Below are 27,846 nucleotides of genomic sequence, written 5' to 3'. Positions count from 1 at the left end.
GGATCATATTTAATAAGTGATTACAACTTCCATAACAAAGATAAAATCAAATAAATATACACGCGAACAAATGCGTGCTTCTTAGAGTTTCTCAAGTGATTTACACTTCAAATAGAAGCAAGAAAGTTTTCTGAAGACAACAACAGGAGCACAATCATGTCATGTTTTTAGGAGGCATGCTTAAAACTCAGGCACAAGTCCTATTATTCTGGTGAACAACTTCAACTTGACAATAGTTTCCTAATCTCCAGTTCCGTCTTCCAGTAAAAAGTGTCTTTCAAGGATAGCAACAGTCTCTTCCTTGGGACTGTCATAATATTAGTAATTCATCAAATTACGCACAACAGTCTTATGACTTTCTTGTCCCAATGGTCAAACACCAAGAAAAGTTTCGACAATACAGTCATAGTTGTACACAACAACAACAACAACCTAGTGTAATCCCACAAGTGGGGTCTGGAGAGGATAGGATGTACGCTACCTTACCCCTACCCTAGAAGGACAGAAAGACCTGTTGATCAAGTCATGGACATTATTTAGAGCATTACCCCAGATAGAAATCTAGAAGGCAAAAAAATAAATCCAATAGCTAATATTCCATGTGAAGACTCTTTGCTAAAAAAGGATAAAATATTATTTTGTCCCTCAAACAAGAAATAATTTGCAAATAGAATAAAAAGGGACGAAGTCATAGCTACAACCAACAAAACAAGAACTAGAAAGCATTAAAAAAAGGAGGCATGACAAATATTGTATTTCTTAATCTTATTGTATTTATTGGGGAAAGGGAATTGACTATGACTAATTTAGCAAACAATATGAAAATTATCATGCACCTTCTTACTCATCAAGTATTTTTTAGTAAATTTCATTAATTTAAAAGTCAACTCCTTTGAAGCCTTCTTAGAAGGTTATGATCAGTTCAGACAACAGTTCCAATCCTAGATAATGGAAGCTTACCTCCCAGGTCTAAGAATCTTGTACTTTTCAAACTTGGTAAGATCCACCATAGTAGATCCTGCTTGCCCAGCTGGAAGAACTCCATCATAGACATATGCACAATGCTCCCAAAGGTTCTCAAAATCTTTGATGTTTATGCTACTGGGTTGTCCACTGAGGTTAGCACTAGTAAGTGTAAGGGCACTTCTAGAAATACGGGCAATTTCCCTGATGAAGTTATAGTCAGGAACTCGAACCCCTATGCTCTCTAATCTGGGGCTTAATGGCTTCTCAAGGATACTTGACTCACCTACAAAATATCCGTATTAACCCGTTGAAACAGAAGATTCATAATAGAAAGATAAAAGCTTCCAAAACTACTTAACATTAGCCAGATTTTGCCTAGGGGAGTGACTCTTCCTGGTCCTTATTCAAGTGTCTTACTTGAGAAGTTACATACAGTTACTATGTAAAATAAAGTAGTACTAATTTGAGATATTTAACTGTGATGATCCAAAATGTCATCACTTGTTTTAGAAATGAATTATGCATTTTGATGTCTTAGAAACCTCTCTTAGCATCACCTTGATTTGCGTGCACACTCCAGACGCATAGCCGGAACGCCTAAATGTGAAAATCTATGAAAAATAATAATTTTTGACTATAAAATTAATTAATTTGACTTTGGTAAACATACCCAGAACCGTGATTTGACGGTCCCGAAGGGTCCGTAGGAAAATATGGGACTTGGGCGTATGCCCGCAATCAAATTCCGAGGCCCCAAGCCCGAGAAATGAATTTTTGAAGAAAATTGTTTTCTGAAATTGTTTTTAAGGGTTGGAAATGAATTTTGATTAGAACACGTTGGTATCAGGCCCGTATTTTGGTTTCGGCGCCCGGTACATATCTTATGTATGATTTAAGATAATTCTATGAAGTTTGGTAAGAAACAGAATCCGTTTGACGTGATTCAGACCTTAAATGCAAATTTGATGTTTAAAGGAGTTTTGAGAAATTTCATTGATCTTGAGGTTTAATTCGATGTTCATGATGTTATTTTGGTGATTTGAGTACATGAATAAGTCCATGGGATGTTTTTGAGGTTGTGTGTATATTTGGTTTGGAGCCTCGAGGGCTCGGGTGAGTTTTGGATAGGCCACGGGGTGCATTTTGAACTTAGAAAATTGCAGGTTTTTCAGGTGTGCATGGCAGGCCTGCAGGCTTCGCATTGGCTCGCAAATGCAATATCGCAAATGCGAGCGGCTTGTCTCATTTGCGAAAGAAGCCCAGGCTAGCTCCCTCTCGCAAATGCGAGATTATCTTCGCAAATGCGAAGTTTCCCATTTGGCCAGTGATCGCAAATGCGGCCTATGTGTCGCAAATGCGACATTTTGTTCGCAAATGCGAAAGCCCAGCATTTATAAAGGGTTCGCAAATGCGAGCCCTGTTTTGCATTTCCCAACTTAGCAGAGGTCGGGGTTCGCAATTGCGAACCCTTGTTCTATGACGACCCGGTCAGTCGTCTCATGAGTTACCGCTCCGTTTCCCCCATTTCTACTTCTTTATGCTTCGTTATCCGTGTTTTATGTGGTCGAGTTGATTGGTTTGCGTTTGGTGTGGTTTTGGTAAGAAATGAGACACTTATCTCTTTTAAGAAGGCTTAAGTTGGAAAAGTCAACCGGATGTTGACTTATGAGTTGAGGGCTCGGATGTGAGTTCCGATGGTTCGGTTAGCTTCAGGAGGTGATTTGTGACTTAGGAGCGCGATCGGAATGGGTTTTGGAGTAGTAGAGAAGATTTAGGCTTAAATTGGCTAAGTTGATATTTTGGCGATTCCGGTTGATAGGAGAGATTTTGACATAGGGGTCGAAATGGAATTCCGAGGGTGACAGTATCTTCGTTGTGTCATTTGGGATGTGTGTGCAAAGTTTTAGGTCTTTCGGATGAGATTTGATAGACTTTTTGATCGAAAGCATAATTTAAGAGTTCTTGGAGTTCGTAGTCTTGAATACTATGTTAAATTGGTGATTTGATGTTGTTGTAAGCGTTCCGAAGTGTTGAACAAGTTTGAACGATATCATGGGATGTGTTGGTACAATTAGTTTGAAGTTTCGGGGGTTTCGGGATGTTTTAGGCCGAAAATCATAGCTATAGCAGGTCCAGAAGGGTTGCAGGCCTCGAAAACCACCCGCGCGGTCCGCACAAAAAGAAGTGTGGCTGCGGTATGTGCTTTTCGGACCGCACAAAAAGAAGTGCGGCCGCGGTAGGTGTCATGCGGACCGCACAAAATGGTGTGCGGCCGCGGTGGGGAATGATTCGCTGGTCCTACTTCGGAAGCTCATATCTTTTGATCTACAAGGAATTTCGAGATGATTCAAAAACAAAGTTATAGCCATTCGTGTCTAGTTTCCAAAAAGGTAATGATATCGCAATTTGGACATTTTAGAAAAAGTTATGGCCAAAATACTAAAGGCTGTCACTGTAGAGGAAGGCCTGTGCGGCCGCGGTCAACATTTGCATAGCATGAGGCCATCTTCGTATGACAGTCAACATTTGCATAGCATGAGGCCAACCAGTCCATTCCCATTATCACATCAAAATCAACCATTTCTAAATCAAATAAATTTGCCGAGGTTTGACGACTACAAATCATCACAGTGCAACCTCTATATACCCTTCTAGCAATCACAGAATCTCCTATCGGAGTAGATATCGCAAGGGGTTTACTTATCAATTCAGGTTCAATGCCAAACTTATTAGCCACAAAGGGGGTAACATATGATAATGTAGATCCCGGATCAATCAGCGCATATACATCATAAGAAAACACAGATATAATACCTGTAACAACATCTGGAGACGACTCGAGATCCTGTCGACCTACTAGAGCATAGGTTCGATTTTGAGCACCACTCGAACTCGGCACTGCACCTCTACCCCTACCACGACCTGTCGACTGCTGAAAACCCCGTGCTGGAGGTCGAACTGATGAGGAAGAACCAGACACAGATCCAGTCGGCTGAGCCATACCATCACCTCCTCTATTAGGACAATCCCGCATCATATGGCCAGGCTGCCCGCACGAATAGCATGCATCAGAACCTCGACGACACAGTCCAAAGTGGGCCTTGCCGCACTGATCACAATGTGGTGTTGGGGGTCTCATCTGACTAGTATCCCTGTGATGTTGCGAGCCAGATGCCCGCGAACTCTGACCTGGACCAGAATAGGATCGATCATATCGAGGCCTCTGAAACTGTGGAGGAGCACTAGCTACAGGTGGCGCCGAACTCCTCGAAAACTGTGGCCTGATGCGGCCTCTGAAGTCATCAGAATACCCTGCAAATCTCGCCCTCTTATGCTGGCCCCTATCCTGCTCCCTAACTGCCCTCTGCTGGCGCTTACGATCCTCTAGGGTCTGGGCATAAGCTTGAATACGGGAAATATCCATGCCCTCCACCAAGGAGGCTGTCGTACACTCATTTATCAGATGTGGTCCCAACCCATTCACGAACATATGCACCCTATCACTCATCTCGGCCACCATATGGGGAGCATACCTTGCCAAAGAATCAAACTGCATACTGTACTCTCGCACACTCATATTACCTTGTCTAAGGTTCAAGAACTTATCAGCTCTAGCTCGTCGTATCTCAACTGGCAAGTAGTGACGAAGAAAGGCCTCAGAAAATTCCTTCCACACAGCTGGAGGAGGGTTCGGACCCCTGGATCTCTCCCAACTATCATACCAGAGAACCGCTAAATCCCGTAGCCGATAAGAAGCCAACTCTACTGCCTCTGTATCACTAACATGCATAACCCGAAGTGTACGATGAACCTGGTCAATAAAAGTCTGTGGGTCCTCCTTGGGGTCTGATCCGGTAAACACTGGAGGGTCTAAATTAATAAAATCACGAACTCTTGTACTAACTGGTTTCTCAGCAGCACCTGTATTCTGCCTCTGAGCCTGAGCAGCTACCAAGCTAGTCAATAACTGCAAAGCACTCCACATATCCTGGTCTGGAGTGCCAGACGGAGGAACTGGAGGCGCTGGGTGCCTTCTAATATCCTCTGGAGGAGATGGAGTAGATGAGGTATGAGAGGGCATCTCACTCTGAGCCTCACTTTGTCCTGCTCTGACTTGAGGCACCTGACTGGTACCCTCTCCCGTTGCTGTATCAAGTTGTCTACTAATCGTTTGCTTCCTAGTCGAAGGCATCACTGAAAAAGAGGTGAATATTAGAGAAGAACACTTACGACTCAACTCTACACACGATCTAGATTCAGGAAGAAGGTAACAACCCTAGATGTCATGTAGCCTCCTGATTATAAATGTGGCGCGCTACACATCCATAATCAAGACTCTACTAGACACGGCTCATAGACAACCCCTAGGACAGACTTGCTCTGATACCAAGTTTGTCACGACCCAAACTGGAGGGCCATGACTAGCACCCGACCACACTTGCCGAGCACCAACGTACATTTCATCTAACCTTCATTATTATCTTTTAGGGCTGACGAGATCAATATAAATGGTAGACCTGGATCATGGACAACCAGCAATAAAATATGACGGCATGAACATACATAGCAGGGGATGACCAGACAATCAAGAAACTACATATAAGGTATGAGCTACCACGCTACTATGAAAGACTATACAACAAAAACTAGCCGACAAGGCATACCAAACTATACATGAGTCGACACTTGTCTATGAGCCTCTAAAGGAACATAAGTGCTGCAACATAGCCGGAACAGGGCCCCGACATACCCATAATGTCTATAACAAAAATGCATACCAAGACCAAGGCAAGTCCGGAGAAGGGATCTCGCCAATCACCGCTGAACTGGACAGCCTACTGTGGTGGGGGAGCTGCACCTGCCTGTCTATCAGGACCTGCAGCACGACATGCAGCGTCCACAAATAAAAGGACGTCAGTACGAATAAAGTACTGAGTATGTAAGGCAGGGAACCATAAATACGATCAGTAATGTAAGCAAGGATAGAGAATATACAACCTGTAACATCTTAGTACCTCTGAGGGCTACTTACATGAAATGCATGATACATATGTATAAATACATAAACCCTTAAAACATTCGCCTCTGTGGGCATCATCATCATCATATTGTCCCGGCCATCATAAAGCTCAGTAGAATCGTACCCGGCCACGTGGATCTCGGTAAAACCCAACTGATCAGTGGTTGCACAATAGGTGTCGTACCCGGCCAACTATAGCGTGGCTCGGTAGAGTAAAATAGATACATATATATAATGCATGCTCGACTCATGGAATCACATTCTAAACCTTTCGGAGTGACGTAAGGTCGGTATCCTCTGTACACGTTATTAGGACTAACTCTTCACTATGAACCTTATAAGAATCAGGAAGTACCAACAACATTGATAACATAAGAATAAGAGAAGCAACATTAACATCAATCGTTCCATAAGAGGGAAAACAATGTAAGTACTGCTAGCTTCTAAGAGTAGAGTATCTTGGAAGCTCGTTCATTACATTATGTACAATCGGAGTCGTGCAAAAGAAGGAAAGGGATAGCCTCACATACCTTGTATATACTGCCCCAATCTCAAGCTATGCAATTGTCAAAACTCCTTAGTCTACAATAAGAGAAATGATACTATCGTTATCATTTAAGCGTCATAATTATTATGTATCGACCACAACCTATTTTACGATGAAACGGACAGCACCTCCCCTATATATATGACCTCACACCATTCAAAACAGTCACCAAACAGCTCAAACAACATCAATAATAAACATATTGAGCCTCCCAACATAGTCCACACACAGCCTAATCACTCCATACATACGACGACCACCGTAGTCGTGTCAAACAACCTGGAAATGTTACGAATAACTATCTGCCCATAACCCTACATATATATGGTGTTTATACACACACTTCCTCCTCCAAAACTCCACAAAACAATAGTAAAATACGCAGCCCAACAGCAACGCAAAACAGTCCACAAAACAATAACATTACTACCAAGCCTTTCGATATATATTTCACAAGTTCTAGCTTCAATGGCTTAGCCGCAACTTGGATAATCTTAAATACATATAGAGTAAGAGGTTACTTACCTTTATACAGAAATAACAACTCTAATTTGACCTTAAATTTCCATGAAATATCCCTCCAATGCTGCCACAACAACAAAAAAGCGAAACTAGCGATCAATTAGTGTTTTTCGGCACTAGAATCACTTTAGAAGGATTGAAATCACCTAGGATTGATATTAAGAACATGAGGGAGTATTTACAGAACATAAAACCCTTTAAAACAACCTCCCACACGAGCTGGAACGACACAAAAATGAGCAACAACAAGAAGAACAAGAGACTTACTAGCGCCACGGAATTCCCGACACTTGATTTGTGTTGTTTGCCCTTTTTTGGGTCTTGAATCTTGAGAGAACCTTGAGAGGATGTTCCTAGGGTTCTATGGTTTAAAAATAGTGAGAATAAATGACTTAAAACGGGTTGGAGGAATCCTATATAGGTCCAAATATCTTAAACCGCCTTAGTGGGCCCCATAGAGAGGTGTTTGGCGCAGTCTCGCGAAAACGCGAATATCTCTCTACTCCGAGATCGTATCGATGAACGGTTTAGTGAGTTGGAAACTAGACTCATAGATATTTAATTTGGTTGGTATATAACCCCGTAATTCCTTGTAAATTAGGAGAAAATATTAGAAACATTTGACCTAATATTTAAGTAAAATTATGAACCTAAGTTGCGACAACGTTTGTCAACTTTTGTTTCATAACTCGTTTGACTTCAAGACTTATGATACGGATATTATATGGTTAAAATACCTTAATAAATGAACTCCTTAGTGTATTAAGCACCGCTAGATTACCTAAAAATACGAGTTACATCAACCTTGATTCATTTAACTTCTAATACTTGTTAATCACCCTTATACACTCTTGTATCACTTAAGACCAATATGATTGACTTCTTATCATCTCAAAGATAATTCCTTCTTTGATTTATGTTAACTAATATATGGTATGAACTAACACATGTGGATATGGGTTGTAACACCCTCCCCCCTTAGGAACATTCGTCCTCGAATGTAAGGGTTTATGGGGAGTTTAAATCATCGTGGATTCCAATGGAAATTTCCGATCAATTTTCCCCTATAAAATGGTCACTAGCAAAACTTGCAAGTAATTAAGCCCAACATATGGCTTCACAAGGCTACACAAAGCATTATGCGTATTTACATTATCTACATATCACCATTTTGTATTAAGGAGGAGTATTCTCAAATTATTGCTTACCTCATAGAGCCGTTTCACCTTCCAATGTATCCTGTCTTCCACCAGCATCCTTGTTATCTTCATTCTGGAATAAGTAAGGGTATTTAGACTTCATCTCCTCTTCTGCTTCCCATGTCATTTCTTCCATATTTTTGTTCCTCCACAATACTTTGACGGAAGCTACATCTTTTGTTCTCAGCTTGCGGACTTGCCGATCTAATATCGCCACTGGCACTTCTTCATATGATAGGTCCTCTGTAACTTGTACATCTTTGATAGGGACGACTCGAGAAGGGTCTCCAATACATTTTCTCAACATAGATACATGGAATACCGGGTGGACAAATTCCAATTCGGATGGCAATTCTAACTCATAAGCAACCTGTCCAATTCGTCGAAGAATTTTATACGGCCCGATATACCTTGGACTCAGCTTACCTTTCTTCCCAAAACGCATAATACCCTTCATTGGTGAGATCCTCAGGAAAACCCAATCACCAACCTCAAACTCTAGATCACGACGTCGGACATCAGAATAAGATTTTTGCCTGCTTTGTGCCGTCCTCAATCGCTCCTGTATCACTTTCACCTTCTCAATAGCTTGGTGAATCAAATCTGGCCCATATAATTCTGTTTCACCGACTTCGAACCATCCAACTGGTGATCTACATCTCCTCCCGTATAGTGCCTCGTATGGGGCCATTTTAATACTGGAATGGTAGCTATTGTTATAGGCGAATTCTATGAGTGGAAGATGATCATCCCAATTCCCCTTAAAATCTAGAACACATGCTCGTAGCATATCTTCCAGTGTCTGAATGGTACGTTCAGCCTGTCCGTCAGTCTGCGGATGAAATGCAGTGCTGAGATTTACTTGTGTGCCTAAACCCTTCTGGAAAGACCTCCAAAAGTTAGCCGTAAATTGAGCTCCTCGGTCTGATATAATAGATATGGGCACACCATGAAGCCTAACAATCTCCTTGATATACAACTTCGCATAATCTTCAGCCGTGTAAGTTGTCTTCACTGGCAGAAAATGGGCACATTTTGTAAGTCGATCAATTATCACCCAGATGGAGTCAAACTTATGATAAGAGCGAGGTAATCCAATAATGAAGTCCATATTAATCACCTCCCACTTCCAGGTCGGAATCTCTATATTTTGAAGCAATCCACCGGGTTTCTGATGTTCTATCTTTACTTGTTGACAATTGGGACACTGGGCTACAAATTCTGCAATAGACTTCTTCATATTATCCCACCAATACTGCTCCTTGACATCATGATACATCTTTGTCGAGCCGGGATGGATGGAATATCGGGATTGATGAATCTCATTCATAATCTTCTCTCGCAACCCTGCCACATTAGGCACACACAATCGGCTCTGGTATCTCAGTGCCCCGTCTTTTCCGATCCCAAAAGCCATACTTTTACACTGTTGAATGCTTTCTCTTAATCGTACTAAGATAGGATCTTCATATTGTCGTGCTTTTACCTCGGCTACCAAAGATGATTCTGATGTATTCTGTACAGTAACACCTCCGTCATCAGAGTCTAACAATCTGATTCTCATATTGGCTAGCTGATGAAGCTCTTTAATCAACCCCCATCTACCTGCCTCAATATGTACTAAGCTTCCCATTGATTTACGGCTGAGAGCGTCTGCCACAACATTGGCTTTACCGGGATGATACAATATCTCGACGTCGTAGTCTTTCAATAATTCAAGCCACCTACGCTGCCTCAAATTCAACTCTTTCTGCTTGAAGATGTATTGTAAACTCTTGTGATCTGTGTAGATGTCAACATGGACGCCGTATAAGTAGTGCCGCCATATCTTCAAAGCATATATTACTGCAGCCAATTCCAAATCATGGGTTGGATAATTCTTTTCATGCTTCTTCAATTGTCTTGATGCATAAGCAATCACATTCCCACGCTGCATCAATACGCACCCCAAACCTATACCTGAGGCATCACAATATACCACATAACCTTCTGTTCCTTCAGGAAGAGTGAGCACTGGTGCAGATGTCAATCGATTCTTCAGCTCCTGAAAACTACGTTCACAAGTGTCAGACCACTGGAATTTGGTAGCTTTTTGTGTTAACTTAGTCAATGGTGATGATATAGAGGAAAATCCTTCTACAAACCGCCTATAATATCCTGCTAGCCCTAGGAAGCTGCGGACTTCTGATGGTGTTGTAGGTCTCGGCCAATTCTTTACTGCATCGATCTTCTGAGTGTCGACACTAATACCCTCATCAGATATCACATGGCCAAGGAATGCTACTGAGTTCAGCCAGAATTCACATTTGGAGAGCTTAGCATATAACTTACGATCCTGAAGCATCTGTAATACTATCCGCAAGTGGCCCGCATGTTCCGCCTCCGAACGAGAATACACTAGAATGTCATCAATGAATACAATCACGAACACATCAAGATAGGGCCTGAATATAGTATTCATGAGATCCATAAAAGCTGCTGGGGCATTTGTTAGCCCGAACGACATCACCAAGAACTCAAAGTGCCCATATCTTGTCCGGAAGGCTGTCTTTGGAATATCCTTCTCCCTAACCCTCACCTGATGATACCCTGAACGTAAATCAATCTTGGAGATATACTTGGCACCCTGGAGTTGGTCAAACAGGTCATCAATTCTTGGAAGTGGATACTTGTTCTTTGTAGTAGACTTATTCAATTGTCGATAGTCGATACACATCCGTAACGACCCATCTTTCTTCCGCACGAATAGGGCTGGTGCACCCCAAGGTGAAGTGCTAGCCCTAATAAAGCCCTTATCCAGCAAGTCCTTCAACTGCACCTTCAACTCTCGCAACTCTGCCGGGGCCATTCTGTAGGGAGGAATAGAGATTGGTTGAGTGCCAGGCAACACATCAATGCTAAACTCAATCTCCCTTTCAAGAGGAAGGCCTGGGAGTTCAACTGGGAAAACATCTGGGAATTCGTTGACCACAAGGATTGATTGTAAAGTAGGCGGTTTTGCCTCCGCATTCCTAACGCGAACGAGATGATAAATGTAACCTTTTGAGATCATTTTCCTTGCCTTAAGATAGTAAATAAACCTACCTTTTGGTGTAGCAATGTTCCCTTTCCATTCAATGACGGGTTCACCCGGAAATTGGAACCTAACCATCTTCGTACGACAGTCAACATTTGCATAGCATGAGGCCAACCAGTCCATTCCCATTATCACATCAAAATCAACCATTTCTAACTCAAATAAATTTGCCGAGGTTTGACGACTACAAATCATCACAGTGCAACCTCTATATACCCTTCTAGCAATCACAGAATCTCCTATCGGAGTAGATACCGCAAGGGGTTTACTTATCAATTCAGGTTCAATGCCAAACTTATTAGCCACAAAGGGTGTAACATATGATAATGTAGATCCCGGATCAATCAGCGCATATACATCATAAGAAAACACAGATATAATACCTGTAACAACATCTGGAGACGACTCGAGATCCTGTCGACCTACTAGAGCATAGGTTCGATTTTGAGCACCACTCGAACTCGGCACTGCACCTCTACCCCTACCACGACCTGTCGACTGCTGAAAACCCCGTGCTGGAGGTCGAACTGATGAGGAAGAACCAGACACAGATCCAGTCGGCTGAGCCATACCATCACCTCCTCTATTAGGACAATCCCGCATCATATGGCCAGGCTGCCCGCACGAATAGCATGCATCAGAACCTCGACGACACAGTCCAAAGTGGGCCTTGCCGCACTGATCACAATGTGGTGTTGGGGGTCTCATCTGACTAGTATCCCTGTGATGTTGCGAGCCAGATGCCCGCGAACTCTGACCTGGACCAGAATAGGATCGATCATATCGAGGCCTCTGAAACTGTGGAGGAGCACTAGCTACAGGTGGCGCCGAACTCCTCGAAAACTGTGGCCTGATGCTGCCTCTGAAGTCATCAGAATACCCTGCAAATCTCGCCCTCTTATGCTGGCCCCTATCTTGCTCCCTAACTGCCCTCTGCTGGCGCTTACGATCCTCTAGGGTCTGGGCATAAGCTTGAATACGGGAAATATCCATGCCCTCCACCAAGGAGGCTATCGTACACTCATTTATCAGATGTGGTCCCAACCCATTCACGAACATATGCACCCTATCACTCATCTCGGCCACCATATGGGGAGCATACCTTGCCAAAGAATCAAACTGCATATTGTACTCTCGCACACTCATATTACCTTGTCTAAGGTTCAAGAACTTATCAGCTCTAGCTCGTCGTATCTCAACTGGCAAGTAGTGACGAAGAAAGGCCTCAGAAAATTCCTTCCACACAGCTGGAGGAGGGTTCGGACCCCTGGATCTCTCCCAACTATCATACCAGAGAACCGCTAAATCCCGTAGCCGATAAGAAGCCAACTCTACTGCCTCTGTATCACTAACATGCATAACCCGAAGTGTACGATGAACCTGGTCAATAAAAGTCTGTGGGTCCTCCTTGGGGTCTGATCCGGTAAACACTGGAGGGTCTAAATTAATAAAATCACGAACTCTTGTACTAACTGGTTTCTCAGCAGCACCTGTATTCTGCCTCTGAGCCTGAGCAGCTACCAAGCTAGTCAATAACTGCAAAGCACTCCGCATATCCTGGTCTGGAGTGCCAGACGGAGGAACTGGAGGCGCTGGGTGCCTTCTAATATCCTCTGGAGGAGATGGAGTAGATGAGGTATGAGAGGGCATCTCACTCTGAGTCTCACTTTGTCCTGCTCTGACTTGGGGCACCTGACTGGTACCCTCTCCCGCTGCTGTATCAAGTTGTCTACTAATCGTTTGCTTCCTAGTCAAAGGCATCACTAAAAAAAACAAGGTGAATATTAGAGAAGAACACTTACGACTCAACTCTACACACGATCTAGATTCAGGAAGAAGGTAACAACCCTAGATGTCATGTAGCCTCCTGATTATAAATGTGGCGCGCTACACATCCATAATCAAGACTCTACTAGACACGGCTCATAGACAACCCCTAGGACAGACTTGCTCTGATACCAAGTTTGTCACGACCCAAACTGGAGGGCCATGACTAGCACCCGACCACACTTGCCGAGCACCAACGTACATTTCATCTAACCTTCATTATTATCTTTTAGGGCTGACGAGATCAATATAAATGGTAGACCTGGATCATGGACAACCAGCAATAAAATATGACGGCATGAACATACATAGCAGGGGATGACCAGACAATCAAGAAACTACATATAAGGTATGAGCTACCACGCTACTATGAAAGACTATACAACAAAAACTAGCCGACAAGGCATACCAAACTATACATGAGCCGACACCTGTCTATGAGCCTCTAAAAGAACATAAGTGTTGCAACATAGCCGGAACAGGGCCCCGACATACCCATAATGTCTATAACAAAAATGCATACCAAGACCAAGGCAAGTCCGTAGAAGGGATCTCGCCAATCACCGCTGAACTGGACAGCCTACTGTGGTGGGGGAGCTGCACCTGCCTGTCTATCAGGACCTGCAGCACGACATGCAGCGTCCACAAATAAAAGGACGTCAGTACGAATAAAGTACTGAGTATGTAAGGCAGGGAACCATAAATACGATCAGTAATGTAAGCAAGGATAGAGAATATACAACCTGTAACATCTTAGTACCTCTGAGGGCTACTTACATGAAATGCATGATACATATGTATAAATACATAAACCCTTAAAACATTCGCCTCTGTGGGCATCATCATCATCATATCGTACCCGGCCATCATAAGGCTCGGTAAGAATCGTACCCGGCCACGTGGAGCTCGGTAAAACCCAACTGATCAGTGGTTGCACAATAGGTGCCGTACCCGGCCAACTATAGTGTGGCTCGGTAGAGTAAAATAGATACATATATATAATGCATGCTCGACTCATGGAATCACATTCTAAACCTTTCGGAGTGACGTAAGGTCGGTATCCTCTGTACACGTTATTAGGACTAACTCTTCACTATGAACCTTATAAGAATCAGGAAGTACCAACAACATTGATAACATAAGAATAAGAGAAGCAACATTAACATCAATCGTTCCATAAGAGGGAAAACAATGTAAGTACTGCTAGCTTCTAAGAGTAGAGTATCTTGGAAGCTCGTTCATTACATTATGTACAATCGGAGTCGTGCAAAAGAAGGAAAGGGATAGCCTCACATACCTTGTATATACTTCCCCAATATCAAGCTATGCAATTGTCAAAACTCCTTAGTCTACAATAAGAGAAACGATACTATCCACTATATATATGACCTCACACCATTCAAAACAGTCACCAAACAGCCCAAACAACATCAATAATAAACATATTGAGCCTCCCAAAATAGTCCACACACAGCCTAATCACTCCATACATACGACGACCACCGTAGTCGTGTCAAACAACCTGGAAATGTTACGAATAACTATCAGCCCATAACCCTACATATATATGGTGTTTCTCCACACCCTTCCTCCTCCAAAACTCCACAAGATAGTAGTAAAATACGCAGCCCAACAACAACGCAAAACAGTCCACAAAACAATAACATTACTACCAAGCCTTTCGATATATATCTCACAAGTTCTAGCTTCAATGGCTTAGCCGCAACTTGGATAATCTTAAATACATATAGAGTAAAAGGTTACTTACCTTTATACAGAAATAACAACTCCAATTTGACCTTAAATTTCCATGAAATATCCCTCCAATGCTGCCACAACAACAAAAAAGCGAAACTAGCGATCAATTAGTGTTTTTCGGCACTAGAATCACTTTAGAAGGCTTGAAATCACCTAGGATTGATATTAAGAACATGAGGGAGTATTTACAGAACATAAACCCTTTAAAACAACCTCCCACACGAGCTGGAACGACACAAAAATGAGCAACAACAAGAAGAACAAGAGACTTACTAGCGCCACGGAATTCCCGACACTTGATTTGTGTTGTTTGCCCTTTTTTGGGTCTTGAATCTTGAGAGAACCTTGAGAGGATGTTCCTAGGGTTCTAAGGTCTGAAAATAGTGAGAATAAATGACTTAAAACGGGTTGGAGGCATCCTATATAGGTCCAAATATCTTAAACCGCCTTAGTGGGCCCCATAGAGAGGTGCTTGGTGCAGTCTCGCGAAAATGCGAATATCTCTATACTCCGAGATCGTATCGATGAACGGTTTAATGAGTTGGAAACTAGACTCATATATCTTTAATTTGGTTGGTAGATCACCCCGTAATTACTTGTAAATTAGGAGAAAAGATTAGAAACATTTGACCTAATATTTAAGTAAAATTATGAACCTAAGTTGCGACAACTTTTGTCGACTTTTGTTTCATAACTCGTTTGACTTCAAGACTTATGATACGGATATTATATGATTAAAATACCTTAATAAATGAACTCTTGAGTGTATTAAGCACCGCTAGATTACTTGAAAATACGAGTTACAACATCCTTGATTCATTTAACTTCTAATACTTGTTAATCACCCTTATACACTCTTGTATCACTTAAGACCAATAGGATTGACTTCTTATCATCTCAAAGATAATTCCTTCTTGGATTTATGTTAACTAATATATGGCATGAACTAACACATGTGGATATGTGTTGTAACAACCAACTTCCCTAGCTCCGGATCAGGCTCCAGCTATGGATGCTCCAGCAGCACCAGTTCAGGCACCAGCTATGCCCATCGTGATTTCGGGTCTTTAGGAGGCCTTGGCCCAGATCTTATCAGTTTGCACTGGCCTGGCTCAGGCAGTTTCAGCCACTACAGTAGTAGCTACTTCATAGGCAGGGGGAGGCAATTAGACCCCTACTACTCGTACACCTGAGCAGGTAATGCAGGGACTACAGACACTAGGGGCACCTCCAGCTCAGCCGGTTGCACCAGCTCAGGAGTTTGTTGTGCCAGTTATGCCAGATGATGAGCAACATCGTTTTGAGAGGTTTGGTAGACTATATCCTCCGTCATTCAGTGGTGCTGAGGGCGAGACTGCCCAGGGTTTTCTTGATAAGTGTCAGCGGATGCTCCGTACAGTAGGGATTCTTGAAACTAGTGGTGTGACATTTACCACCTTTCAGTTTACTGGGGTTGCCTTCACTTGGTGGGAGGCGTATGAGAGGCGTAGGCCGGTTGGAGTAGCGCCCCTTACTTGGCATGAGTTCTCCACTATTTTCTTGGAGAAGTATGTACCGTAGTCCCGTAGAGAGGAGCTGTATAGATAGTTTGAGTGGTTGGAACAGGGGGATATGACTGTGTCACAGTATGAGTCGAGGTTTTCTGAGTTGGATCGTCATGCCATTTGGATGGTTTCGACAGATCGTGAGAAGATCAGGAGATTTGTTGATGGCCTTAACTATTATCCCCGTATTCTTATGACCCAAGAGAGGGTGTTGGGTGCTACGTTCAAGGAGGTCGTCGATATCGCTTGCAAGATTGAGACGGTTTGCCGTCAGGATCGAGAGGAGAGGGAGGCCAAGAGGCCTCGAGGATCTGGCAGTTATAGTGGTGCTCCTTCGAGGGGCCACTTTCAGTATGGTAGAGGTCGTTCTTTCAGGCCTGCTCAGTCAGCTCGCCCAGGTTATCGTGGGGCATCTTCGGGTCATGGTTATCATGGTACTTAGCAGGACCAGTAATCACTTAGTGCCCTTCCAGCCCAGAGTTCATCTCGTGCCCCATCAGCTCAGGGTTCTTTTATACCGAGTGCATCAGCTGGTCACTCCGGTGCAAGGGGTTCCCTTCATTCCCCTTCTCCAGCACCTGGGAGTCATTTTGAGTATGGATATGTGTGGATGCAGTGTCCTCTTCGTATTGCTAGTTCATCTCAGCAGAAGGGTCAGCCCTCGACTTCTGCTCCAGTTACCTCACCACCCGCCCAGCTAGCTAGGGGTGGAGGTCAGGTAGCCAGGGGTCTCCCTAGAGGGGGAGGTCGATCAGGGGGCGGTCAGGCCCATTTCTATGCACTTCCAGGCTGACCAGATGCTATTGCTTCAGATGCTGTCATTACAGGTATTGTTTCAGTCTACCACAGAGATGCCTCTGCATAATTTGATCTCAGTTCCACCTTTTCTTATGTGTCATCATACTTTGCTCGTTATTTGGGTACGCCCCATGAGTTTCTTGCTTTACTTGTTCATGTATCTACCCTAGTGGGCTATACTGTTGTTATAGACCGTGTGTACTGGTCATGTGTGGTGACTATTAGGGGTTTGAAGACCCGAGTAGATCTATTGCTATTGAGCATGGTGGATTTTGATGTCATTTTGGGCATGGATTGGCTATCTCCGTGTCGTGCTATTCTAGACTGTCATGCTAAGACAGTCACTTTGGCTATGCCGGGGTGTACCACAGATCGAGTGGCGTGGTGTGACTGGTTATGTTCCTAGTAGAGTGATATCTTTCTTGAAGGCCCAACGTATGGTTGGGAAGGGTTGTCTTTCATATCTAGCGTTTGTGAGGGATGTTGGAGCTGAGACTCCTAGTATCGATTCTATCCCAGTTGTGAGGGATTTTCCCGATGTGTTTCCTGCAGACCTATCGGGCATGCCACCAGATAGGGATATTGATTTTAGTATTGACCTAGTGCTGGGCACTCAGCCCATTTCTATTCCGCCATATCGTATGGCACCAGCAGAGTTGAAGGAATTGAAAGAACAACTTTAGGAACTCCTAGATAAGGGGTTCATTCGGCCTAGTGTGTCACCTTAGGGTGCACCAGTTTTGCTTGTGAAGAAGATGGATGGCACGATGAGAATGTGCATTGATTATAGGCAATTGAACAAAGTAAAAATTAAGAACAAGTATCCTATGCCTCGCATTGATAATTTATTTGATCAGCTTCAGGGAGCGAGGGTGTTCTCTAAGATTGATCTCTGTTCAGGCTATCACCAGTTGAAGATCAGGGATTCAGATATTCTTAAGACTGCTTTCAGGACTATATATGGTCACTATGAGTTTCTTGTCATTTCTTTCGGGCTGACTAATGCCCCAGCAACGTTCCTGTATTTGATGAACAATGTATTTCGACCTTATCTGGATTCATTCGTTATTGTATTCATTGATGATATTCTGATGTACTCACGTAGTCAGGAGGAGCACGCAGAGCATTTGAGAGTTGTATTGTAGAGATTGAGGGAGGAGAAGCTTTATGCAAAATTCTCCAAGTGTGAGTTTTGGCTCAGTTCAATGGCTTTCTTGGGGCACGTGGTGTCTAGCAAGGGTATTCAGGTTGATCCGAAGAAGATAAGGCAATTCAGAGTTGGCCTAGACCGTCCTCAGCCACAGAGATTTGTAACTTTCTTTGGTTGGCAGGCTATTATCGCCGGTTTGTTCAGAGATTCTCATCTATCGCATCACCCTTGACCAAGTTGACTTAGAAGGGTGTTCCATTTGTATGGTCGGACGAGTGTGAGGAGAGCTTTTAGAAACTCAAGATAGCCTTGACCACAACTCCAGTATTGGTTTTGCCATCAGCTTCAGGTTCATATACCGTGTATTATGATGCTTCAAGAGTTGGGATTGGTTGTGTATTGATGTAGGAGGGTAGAGTTATTGCTTATGCTTCTTGTCAGTTGAAGCCCCATAAGAAGAACTACCATGTTCATGATTTGGAGTTGGCTGCCATAGTTCATGCATTGAAGATTTGGAGGCATTATTTGTATGGTGTATCTTGTGAGGTATTCACCGATCATCACAGTATTCAGTATTTGTTCAAGTAAAAGGATCTTAATTTAAGGCAGCGGAGATGGTTGGAATTGCTTAAGGATTATGATATCACTATATTGTACCATCCGGGAAAGGTCAATGTGGTGGCCGATGCGTTGAGCCGAAAGGTAGTGAGCATGGAGAGTTTGGCATTTATTCTAGTTGGGGAGAGACCCCTTGCAGTTGATGTTCAGGCCTTGGCCAGTCGGTTCATGAGATTGGATATTTCGGAGCCTAGTCGGGTGTTGGCATGTGTGGTTTCTCGGTCTTCCTTAGATGATCGCATCAGAGAGCACCAGTATGATGATCCGCATTTGCTTGTCCTTAAGGATAAAGTTCAGCATGATGATGCCAGAGATGTGACCATCAGTGATGATGGTGTGTTGAGGATGTAGGGATGGATTTGTGTGCCCAATGTGGATGGGCTTAGAGAGTTGATTCTGGAGGAGGCCCATAGCTCGTGGTATTCTATCCATCCGGGTACCGCGAAGATGTACCAGTATTTGAGGCAGCACTATTAGTGGAGAAGAATGAAGAAAGATATTGTGGGATATGTATCTCAGTGTCTCAACTGCCAGCAGGTAAAATATGAGTATCAGAGACCGGGTGGCTTGCTTCAGCAGATGGTTATTCCCGAGTGGAAGTGGGAGAGGATCACTATGGACTTTGTGGTTGGATTTCCTCGGACTTTGAAGAAGTTTGATGCTATTTGGGTGACTGTGGATCGGCTGACCAAGTCCGCGCACTTCATCCCTGTGTGTACTACATATTGTTCAGAGCGATTGGCAGGGATTTATATCCGGGAGATTGTCCGGTTGCATGGTGTTCTGGTTTCCATCATCTCAGATAGAGGTACTCAGTTTACTTCCTAACTTTGGAAATCTATTCAGCGAGAGTTGGGTACTCAGGTGGAGTTGAGCACAACTTTTCATCCTCAGACAGATGGACAGTCCGAGCGTACGATTCAGATATTGGAGGATATGTTGTGTGCTTGTGTTATTGACCTTGGAGGTTCATGGGATGAGTTTCTACCACTTGGAGAGTTTGCTTACAACAACAGCTACCGGTCGAGTATTCAGATGGCTCCGTATGAGGCTTTGTATGGGAGGCGGTGTACATCTCCAGTTGGTTTGTTCGAGCCCGGTGAGGCTAGACTATTGGGGACAAATTTGGTTCAGGATGCCTTAGAGAAAGTGAAGGTGATTGAGGAGAGGCTTCGTATAACGCAGTCGCGTCAGAAGAGTTAAGCGGACCAGAAGGTTTGAGATGTGTCCTACATGGTCGGTGAGAAGGTCTTACTGAAGGTTTCGCCCATGAAGGGTTTTATGAGGTTTGGGAAGAAAGGGAAGTTGAGTCTGCGGTTCATTGGGCCTTTTAAGGTGCTTCGGAGGATTTGGGAGGTGGTTATGAGCTTGCTTTGCCACCCAGCCTGTCGAATGTGTATCCGGTATTTCATGTTTCTATGCTCCGGAAGTATATTGGGGATCCGTCTTATGTTTTGGACTTCAGCACAGTTCAATTGGATGATGATTTGACCTATGATGTGGAGCCAATAACTATTTTGGGTCGTCAGGTTCGGAAGTTGAGGTCAAAGAATATAGCTTCAGTGAATGTGCAGTGGAAAGGTCGGCCCATGGAGGAGGCTACCTGGGAGGCCGAGCGGGAGATGCGGAGCAGATACCCTCACCTGTTTGAGGCTTCAGGTATATTTCTTGACTCGTTTGAGGATGAACGTTTGTTTAAGTTGGGGAGTATGTGACGACCCGGTCAGTCGTCTCATGAGTTACCGCTCCGTTTCCGCCATTTCTGCTTCTTTATGCTTCGTTATCCGTGTTTTATGTGGTTGAGTTGATTGGTTTGTGTTTGGTGAGGTTTTGGTAAGAAATGAGACACTTAGTCTCTTTTAAGAAGGTTTAAGTTAGAAAAGTCAACCAGATGTTGACTTATTAGTTAGAGGGCTCGGTTGTGAGTTCCGATGGTTCAGTTAGCTTCGGGAGGTGATTTGTGACTTAGGAGCGCGATCAGAATGGATTTTGGAGTTGTAGAGAAGATTTAGGCTTAAATTGGCGAAGTTGATATTTTGGCGATTCCGGTTGATAGGCGAGATTTTGACATAGGGGTCGGAATGGAATTCCGAGTGTGACAATATCTTCATTGTATCATTTGGGATGTGTGTGCAAAATTTTCGGTCATTCGGACGAGTTTTGATAGACTTTTTGATCGAAAGCATAATTCAAGAGTTCTTGGAGTTCATAGGCTCGAATCCTATGTTAAATTGGTGATTTGATGTTGTTGTAAGCATTCCGAAGTGTTGAACAAGTTTGAACGATGTCATGGGATGTGTTGGTACAATTAGTTTGAAGTTTCGGGGGTCCCGAGTAGGTTCCGGGATGTTTTAGGCCGAAAATCATAGCTGTAGCAGGTCCAGGAGGGTTGCAGGCCTCAAAAACCACCCGCGCGGTCCACACAAAAAGAAGTGTGGCCGCGGTATGTGCTGTGCGGACCACACAAAAAGAATTGCGGCCGCGGTAGGTGTCATGCGGACCGCACAAAATGGTGTGCGGCCGCGGTGGGGAACGATTCGCTGGTCCTACTTCGGAAGCTCATATCGTTTTATCTAAAAGAAATTTCGAGATGATTCAAAAACAAAAGTTGTATCCCTTCGTGTATAGTTTTCAGAAAGGTAAAGATATCGCACTTTGGACATCTATAGAAAGAGTTATAGCCAAAATACTAAAGCCTGTCACTGTAGAGGAAGGCCTGTGTGGCCGCGGTTGTTTTTGCGCGGACCGCACTGGCTTGTGCGGACCGCGGTCGATTTGGTGCGGCCCGCAGAGGCTGAAATCTGAGGGGTACTCTATAAATACGAGGTTTTGGATTTTATTTAATATTTTGACCTAGAGAGCTCGGATTTTAGCGATATTTTGAAAGTTTTTCAAGAAATTCATCGGGGTAAGTGATTTTAACTCAGATTTGACTAGAATACATGAATCTATCACTAAATTCATCATTTGATTCATGATTTGGGATGGAATTTGGGAAGAAAATTGTGAAACCTTTCAAAAATGTAAAATGATGATTTGAAGGACCAAATGATATCGGAATTGGATAATTTTGGTATGGTAAGACTCGTGAGGGTATGAGGATTACGAAAATATAAATTTTACCCGATTCCGAGACGTGGTCACGGGGCTCGGGTTTTGCTAATTTTGGGATTTTTGATATTTTTCGAATGTTTTCGCTGGGCTTTGTTCCCTTAGCATATTGTGACGTATTCGTTCTGAGATTTAGCCGGTTTGAGGTGAGTAATGATTGTAAATGATATCCTGAGGGTTTGAAACTCCGGATTGCACATCGTAGTGCTATATTGAGGCAAGATACGCACTGGATGATGAGTGTGGGGTCTTTTACTACTGGGGATTGTGACTTGGTCCGTCCTGATTGATGATATTACCGCGTATTTGATTGAAATTCATTTGTTATCATCATGGTTTGTGCTGATTGCCATATTTGGGCTTCTTTGCCAACTATTTGAACCCTTCGGGGATTTTTATCACTATTTCCTCACTGCTTGACTTATTATTTGAACTCAGTCCTGTGGATATCTACTGTTTTACAAACTCAACAACTTTTACTCAGATTTGAAACTTAAATGATATTTCTACATCATGTTTTGGGCTAAGAACTACTGTTTTACTAATTCCCAAGGGGCTTGTGATGATTTTTGGACTGAGTGAGGCCGAGGGCCATATATGAGGATATGCTGAGTGATATGAGTCCTAGGGCCTGAGATACTTTATATGCCACGAGGTGGCTTGAGTGATGTGAGGACGAGTGCCGAGTGATGTGAGGCTGAGTGTCGAGTGATGATGCCATGAGGTGGCTTGATATAACGCTTGGGCCGTAAGGGGCCCCTCCGGAGTCTGCACACCCACAGTGAGCGCGGGTACCCATTATAATCTGAGAGTGAGCCCGAGGGACTGATACTGTTCTGATCGATTGATACTGTGCCCGAGGGGTGAATTTCTACTTGTTATTTACCTGTTAAATTACCTGTTTTACTTGTTTTAAAAAAGAATATCATTTGATTTCTTCACTGATTTACTGCTTTAAATAATTTTACTGCTTGATATGGAATTATTTTGTGCCTTTACGTGTTTTCATACTTTCAGCCATTATTTATAATTATTACTTACTGAGTCAGAGTACTCACATTACTCTCTACACCATGTGTGCAGATTCAGGCATCGCAGAGTCCGCTCCTGAGTACTGATTCTCCCAGTTTAGGTAGTGATTCGGAGACTACGAGGTAGCTGTTGGCGTTCATAACCCCGTGCCTCCCTTATCTTATCCTTTTTCATTTTTAGAACTATTGTATCAGAATTAGTGTTTAGTAGACTTGTATCAGGATTTCTTCGTTGATCATGACTTGCGACACCCCGGTTTGGGCTATGTCGGAATGTTTTCCACTGTTGTTATCGTTAAATTTTCGCAATCTATGGATATTATATTATGTTTATTACTATTTATGATAATTAACTGCTTAAAAAGGTGTTTCGTTTTGGTCTGGCTGACCTTGTCTTCACGAGATGTGCCATCACGATCGGGTTCGGGAATTGGATCGTGACATGTTCGCATTTCCCATACCTGCGATCTACAACTTTATACTTAGACGATTTTAAACCCATTTTTCATATCTTTTCAAAACACAAACTCCTTTGGGCGATTTCCCAAGAATAACTCTTCTTCCAAATCGATTATAAGTTAAATTTTACTCATTTCTTTCAATCATTAGCATCTTTTAACATGATTTTAACCCAAAATCAATGATTTTCATGGGGGAAATTGGGTGTTTTGGGTTGAACCTAAGTTTTTAAAAAATTGGAGATTTGGACCTTGATTTGAGGTCTGATTTCAAAACAAATCATATATTTGGGTTCGTGGGGGAATGGGTAATCGGATTTTGGTTCAAACCTTGGGTTTTGACCATGTGGTCCCAAGGGCAATTTTGACTTTTTGGGCAAAACTTTGGAAAACTCATTTTCATGTATTCAAATCGATTCATTTAGCATTTATTGATGTAATTAAGTAATTGGTGACTACATTCGAGCGAATTAGTGGTGGAATCAAGGGGTAAAGCTATAATTGAATTGTGAATTGTGTTTGAGGTATCGAGGTAAGTGTTTGGTCTAACCTTAGCTTGAGGGATTAGGAGTTGTGTCTATTTGCTACGTGTTAATTGTGGAGTACAATGTATAAGCATGGTGACGAGTATCTATACGTTGGTGTCAAGCATGCCCGTGAGTCTTGTGTTATAAATTGTTATGACTCTGTTGTGGTTTATTGTGCCTCACATATTATTATCATTATTGTTCCCTTGCCGGGACGTTTGTTTGATATTATCGTTCCCTTACCGGGATATTGTTGAGATATCATTGTTCCTTTGTCGGGATATTTGTTGATATTATTGTTACCTTGTTGGGATATTGTTGAGATATCATTGTTCCCTTGCCGGGATTTTTGTTGATATTATTTTTCCCTTGTTGGGATTCCTTGTGATTATTGTTGGCTTGTAACTGGGAGCAGGTGGTACACCTACCACAAGATATGATGAAAAGGGAGTGGGTGGTACGCCTACCACAAGATAAAATAAAAAGGAGCGGGTGGTACGCCTACCACAAGATAGATGAAAAGGGAGAGGGTGTTACGTCTACCACATGATATAATGAAAAGGGAGCGGGTGGTACGCCTACCACAAGATAAATGAAATGGGAGCGGGTGGTACGCCTACTACGAGATAAATGAAATGGGAGCGGGTGATACGCCTACCACAAGATATGATGAAAAAGGGAGCGGGTGGTAAGCCTACCACTAGATATAATAAAATGGGAGTGGGTGGTATGCCTACCACGAGATAAGTGAAATGGGAGCGGGTGGCACACCTGCCACAATATACATGAAATGGGAGCGGGTGGCACGTCTGCCACAAGATATGAGAAATGGGATCGGGTTGCACGCCTGCAACAAGATGTGAACTGAAAGTGAAATCTGCCTTTATTTTCCTTAGCCTTGTTAGTAGTTGGATTTTGGTTCCCTATAATTCTCTTGATATTCTGTTTTACTTGTTATTCCCCGAAGCATGTTTCCCCTTCCCATCTTTATTTGGTTATTCCTATATTTTTTTCGTTGTATATATCTTTGAACTGCACAGGTTTATTTGGTAGTTTGGTCCTAGCCTCATCACTACTTCGTCGGGGTTAGGCTGGACACTTACCAGCACATGGGGTCGGTTGTGCTGATACTACACTCTGCACTATGTGTAGATCCCGGAGCAGCTTTTGGACGGTAGCTTGGAGGCTTCCTTCAATCCATCCGGAGACCCAAGGTAGACCTGCAGGCATCCGCAGGCCCTGACGTCTCCCTCTGTCCTTATTTACTGTTTCATCTTTTTGCTTCAAAAATAGGGTATCTTTTATTCTCGGACCCTGTATTTAGCAGTCTTAGACCGTCTGTGACACTGCGACACCAGGTTTTGGGTAATTAAGGCTTAAGTAGTTGTAATAGCTACAGATTTAGATATTTTATTATTTTTCTTCCGCTTAATTAAATATTCCTGTGTTTATAAGTTATTGCTTTATGTTTGTTAGAAAGAATTAATTGAATAATGAAGTAATTAGTTTAAAGGATTGGCATGCCTAGCTCACATTAGTAGGCGCCATCATGACTCCCAAGGTTGGAAAATCCGGATCGTGACATTAACTTTGTGATCCGAACAGATCTTGAATAAGGATAGCCATCCCTGCCACATTTGTTGGACATAACATACAATAAGCTACTTTGATTAACGTTATAGGTCCTGGAAGCAGGCAATCAAGCAAGCCACGAGGCAGATGATCTGTCACAGCGTAACGTTATATATCATGAACATCACCAACACAAATTTCCAGAGGACTTGTATGCTTACGATTCACTGCCTCAACAAAACTACATCAATGCACCATATAAAATTAAACCAGACTTCCCATAAATATGACATAGAGAAATAAACAACAAATAAAATTGTCTCCTTGATTGCTAGGTCAAATGAATAAACAGTGAACGATAAGAATGTTTCTTTTTTCTAAAAGTTAAATCAATCTGGAGCCCCAATAAATTTCAATGGGAAGTATATTATCTTCTGTTTTCTAGCAACCTAGGTTCAAAAGATTCCTTTCTAGTTCACAGAACTAATCAACACTTGCAGGTTTTGAGCATATCAAGTTTTGGCAGTAATTTTAATTCAATCCGTACCAGGCTCTGCTGCTAGCTCATTCAAAGGCAACTTAGCGACATCCATTCGATGGTCTTGCCCAATGTCATTATGAAGACCTCCAAGATGAGAGATTGGATCTCTTTGTGTTCTGCAATTAACTCAAACTTCTGATTCTAAATGGGAATTAGGTTCTTCTCAATAATTTTGGTTAACCTTGAAAAGTGGATGAATGTATACAACCACAAATAGATCAAATTTTCCTAACATTTAATGGTTCATTAAGCCATTAGCCTTTACTTCAGTTACTATGTGCTTCCCTGTGGCGTAAGCTCCAAATTGCTATTATCGATAGACATGCCGTCAATCGGAACAACAATTTTGGCGGGGCCATTATAGCAATATCTATCACTAGTGTATTTACAATGGCATCAATCATATCTGAAAGTCCAAAAAGATCTCTTAAACTTCCACCAACAACCCTCAAAATAATATCAATTTTAGTGTTTGGTTTAGAAAGTATGCTATAATAACAGCAGAAGCAAAGAATTTCCCAGCTAGTTGAAACATGACAACTTAATTAATGAAGGTGAAGATTTTAGAACTGAATGGGTACAGAAGCATCCATTGCAGCATCAATACCTAAGACAATATTTAGATCACCACCCTATCGGAGGTCAATGTCCTTTTTTGGGAAAACAAGAGGTGTCCCAGCTTGGCGCAATTTTACTATTCAACCAGATACTAATTACCTATGGGTTCAATCTCTAAGATTTTTAGCATTGAACCCATTATATTTTTAAAATTATGGGTTCATATCTACTATTTGTTGTAACAACAACAACAACCTAGTATAATCCTATAAGTGGGGTCTGGAGAGGGTAGTATGTACACAGACCTTACCCCTACCCTAAGGTAGAGAGGTTATTTTTTGATAAGGTAAATTGTATTAATCAAAAGGGAGAGAACTCCCATATACAAGAAGTATACCAAAAAGTAGAGAATTACATCAGAACATGATTTTCTACAAAAGACGCCCAATCTTCTATACAAATGGGGGCTATATGAGTGCACCAAAAGCGATCAAAGATAAAAGACTATTCTTAAGATGTGAAAAAGGAGACTCAATCCTCTCAAAAGCTCTCTTATTTCTCTCCCCCCAAACTATCTACATGAGAGCTAACGGGGCGAACTTCCACGCCTTTTGCTTTCTTCTTCTATGAAAATTGGCCCAGCTATATAGCATTTTCTTAACAGTGCTTGGCATCATCCATTGAACACCAAAAAGGTTTAGGATAGCCCTCCACAAAGCCGAGGACACATGGCAATGCAACAAAAGATGATCAACTTCTTCCCCTAAGCTTTTAAACATATAACACCAACTAACAAGTGTAATTCCCCTCATTCGAAGATTCTCAGCAGTCAAAATCACTCCCCTTGCTGCTAGCCATGCAAAAAAGCACACCTTCATGGGCGTCTTAGGAATCCAGTATCTATCAAAGGGATCTGTTTCCTCACTCCTCCAAATGATATACATAGTTTCACACACCCTTCAAGTGTTCAAGTGAGTTTGTTAAGACAAACTATGATCTTTAGTATTCCATAGCTAATATATA

At 42.6% G+C, this 27,846-nt stretch overlaps 1 pseudogene; it reads right to left on the bottom strand.

Annotated features, from left to right (window-relative positions):
- Positions 1–240: 240 nt before the first annotated feature.
- Positions 241–27,767, bottom strand: LOC104222469 (uncharacterized; annotated as a pseudogene).
- Between the last annotated feature and the right edge of the window lie 79 nt (positions 27,768–27,846).

Source organism: Nicotiana sylvestris, chromosome 3, assembly GCF_000393655.2.
Source record: "Nicotiana sylvestris chromosome 3, ASM39365v2, whole genome shotgun sequence".
Classification (NCBI taxonomy): Eukaryota; Viridiplantae; Streptophyta; class Magnoliopsida; order Solanales; family Solanaceae; genus Nicotiana; species Nicotiana sylvestris.
This window is presented reverse-complemented; position numbering and strand designations above follow the sequence as displayed.